The following is a 3,947-nucleotide window of genomic DNA, read 5'->3' on the forward strand; positions in this document are numbered from 1 at the left end:
CAGGAAAAAAACATAAATACATGGAGATCAAACTGCACTACTAAACAACTAATGGATCAAAAAAGAAATAGAATAGAAAATCAGCAAGAATACTATGAAGAATTATATGCCAACAAATTCTGTGATCTAGAGGAAATAGATAAATATCTAGAAATATACATACAACCTTCCAAGACTAAACTAGGAAGAAACAGAATCTGAACAGACTGATTACTAGTAATGAAATCAAAGCAGTAAGCAAAAAACTCCCAACTAGCAAAAGCCCAGGACCAGGCAATTTCACAGGTAAATTCTACTAAACATTTAAAGAAGAATTAATACCTATACATCTCAAACTATTCTCAAAAACTGAAGAGTAAGAATTGCTTCCAAACTCATTCTACAAGGACAGCACTACCCTGACACAAAAACCAAACACACTATAAAAAAAAAAAAAGAATTACAGGTACAGACCAATATCCTTGATGAACATAGATGAAAAAATTCTCAACAAAATACTAGCAAATCGAATTCAACAATAAATTAAAAGGATTATACATCATGATGAAGTGGGATTTATACTAGGGATGCAAAGGTGGTTCAACATTCAAAACAAAAAATTAATGTGATTCATCACATCAACAAAATCAAGGATAAAAATCATATGATCATATCAATAGATGTTGAAAAAGCACTTGACAAAATTCAAGATTGATTTATGATCAAAACTCTCAACAAAGTGGGTGTATAAGAAACTTACCTCAACATGATAAAGGCTGTATATGACAAGGCCACAGCTAACATTATACTCAATGGGAAAAAGCTGAAAGCGTAAATCAGGAATGAGATAAGAATGACAACTCTCATCATTATTATTCAATAAAGTATTGAAAGTCCTAGCCACAGCACTTAGACAAGAAAAAGAAATAAATGGCATCTGTATTGGAAAGAAGTAAAACTGTCACCATTTGCAGATGATGTGATACTAGATATAGAAAATCCTAGAGAATCCACCAAAAAAAATTAATGAAGTTAATAAATGAATTCAGAAAAGTAACAGGATACAAAATAAATATACAGAAATCAATCAAGTTTCTTTGCACTAATAACAAATGAACAGAAAGAGAAATTCAAAAAATTCTATTTACACTCTCATCAAAAAGAACAAAATTTTTAGGAATAAATTTAACCAAGGAGGCGAAAGACCTTTACTCTGAAAACTATAAGATATGGAAGAAAGAAATTGAAGATTAAATTGAAGATAAATGGAAGATTATACCGTATTCTGTTTCAAAAGATTAATATTATTAAAATAATCATACCACCCAAAGTAATATGCAGATTCTCCCTACCAAAATACCAATAACATTCCTCTCAGAACTAGAACATATAATACTAAAATTTATATGGAATCACAAAAGACCATGAATAGCCAAAGCAATCTTCTCAGAAAGAACAAAATTGGAGGCATCACACTCCCTGATTTCAAACTATACTACGAAGCTATAATAATCAAAACTGTATGATGCTGGCACAAAAATAGACAAATAAATCAATGGAATAGAATTGAGAGCCCAGAAATAAACTCTCACTTATACGGTCAATTAAATACAGCAAAGGAGAGTCCTAGGGCCTGCAGAGAGAAAGAAATGGGAAGTGGGGGAAGGAAGGAAACTCAGGATAGGAATGGCAGCTCAAATTCCAGTTGTGGCCACCATCACCACTCTGAGGATAGCCTGGAACAGCAAGAAGAGGCCAGCCAGTTCTTCTCACAATGGCAACAGTGCTGGGGAATACAGCGCCAGTAAGAAGAAAAAAGCATCCACCTCTACTTTTGTGTAGGGTATCAGCATGAAAGCCATGACTGAGAATAAATGGTGCCGTCAGATTTTAGCACAGGACCTCTGGAAAAAACTGCCAAACCTTTGCCATTTAAAGATTCCAACTTTGTGCACTCTGGCCATGGTGGTGCAAGCAGAATAGAACCTGAAAGAACCTGAAACAAATTCTTGCTTCAGGAAGGGCATTGCCATGGCAACTGAATGATCCCAACTACTTCAGTATTGATGTTCCTCCATCCTTCAATCCAGCTAAGAAGTATTCTGATGTTTTAAATCTTTTTAATTCCCTGGAGCCCACCTACCCACTATGGTCCCAAGTAGATCTGGTTCTCTGTTCTTCTCCCCACTCCCACAACAGTGATCTCTTTAGGGGAATACGGTTTGAAAACCAGCAGTGTAGTTGCTGAACCACAAGAACCTCTGAGAGTCTTGTTTTCTTTTTTTCAGAATCTTGATGAAGGGTATTCACCTTCAGCTCACCTTCTTCATCATTATACAGTTTGAAAGATAGACTTTTTTTCATAACTAGAAATAATGAGTCACTTCACTTTTTAAAACTTACCCACATCATTTAAATGCTTTACATTTTTATGAAAATGTATGACTCTAGCTTCTGTAACAAACTGACTAAATTATAATACACATTTTACATTGGAAGGATTTGAGTTTTTATTGTATTTTTGAAAATAATATTAGTTATATGCTGAAAAAAATAAATATAGCAAAAGAGGCAAGAATAGGCAATGAAGAAATGACAGTCTCTTCAAGTGTTGTAGGGAAAATTGGACAGCTATATGAGAAAGAAAGAAAGAAAGAAAGAAAGAAAGAAAGAAAGAAAGAAAGAAAGAAAGAAAGAAAGAAAGAAACTGAACCAGTCTCTTATACTCTGTACAAATATAAACTCAAAATGGATTAAAGACTTAAATATAAGACCTGAAACCATAAAACTCCTAAAAAAAAAAGTAGTGAACATCAGTCTTAATATTTTATAGATACGTCTCCTCAAGCATGGGAAAGAAAAGCAAAAATATACAGATAGGACTTCATCAACTAAAAAGCTTCTACACAATGAAGGAAACCATCAACAAAACAAAAAGGTAACCTACTGAATGGGAGAATATATTTACAAATGATATAGTCAATAAAGGGTTGATATCAAAAATATATAGGAAACACAACTCAACAACAAAAATCAATTTATTTAAAAAAATGGGCACAGGATCTGACGAGACATTTCTCTAAAGAAGACATACAGATGACCAACAGACATAACATATGAAAAGATGCTCAATATCACTAATTATCAGGGATATGCAAATCAAAACCACAATAAGATGTTATCTTACACCTGTCAGAATGGCTATTATCAAAAAGTCGACAAATAAGATGTGTTGGCGAGGATGCTGAGAAAATGGGTCTCCTGTGCGCTATTGGTGGTTCTGAAAATTGGTGCAGCCACTATAGAAAACAATATGGAGATTCCTCAAATAAATAAAAATAAAATTACCACATGATCTAGCAATCCTACTTTCGTTTATCTGAATAAAATAAAAACACTAATTCGAAAAGGTATATGCATCTCTATGTTCATTGCATCATTATTTACAATAGCCAAGATACGGAAGCAATCTAAATGTCCATCAATAAATGAATGGATAAAGAAAATGGTGTACAAAAAACTAACAATTTAATAAAAAAATGAGCAGAGGACATGAATAGACGTTTCTCCAAAGAAAAAGAATAGATGGCCAATAGACATATAAAAAGACACTCAATGTCACTAATCATCAGAGAAATGAAAATTAAAACCACAATGAGATATTACCTCACACCTGTCAGAATGGCCACCCTCAAAAAATCAACAAACAACAAATGTTGGTGAGGATATGGAGAAAAGGGGGTCCTTGTTGGTGGGATTGCAAATTGGTGCAGCCACTATGGAAAACAGTATGGAGGTTCTTCAAAAAATTAAAAATAGAACTACCATATAACCCAGAAATTCTATTTCTGGATATTTATCTGAAGAAATCCAAAACACTAATCTAAAAAGATATATGTTCACAGCAACATTATTTACAATAGCCAAGATATGGAAGCAACTTAAGTGTCCATCAATAGACAATTGGA

This window comes from Pteropus vampyrus, unplaced genomic scaffold (genome assembly GCF_000151845.1).
Source record: "Pteropus vampyrus isolate Shadow unplaced genomic scaffold, Pvam_2.0 Scaffold331, whole genome shotgun sequence".
Classification (NCBI taxonomy): Eukaryota; Metazoa; Chordata; class Mammalia; order Chiroptera; family Pteropodidae; genus Pteropus; species Pteropus vampyrus.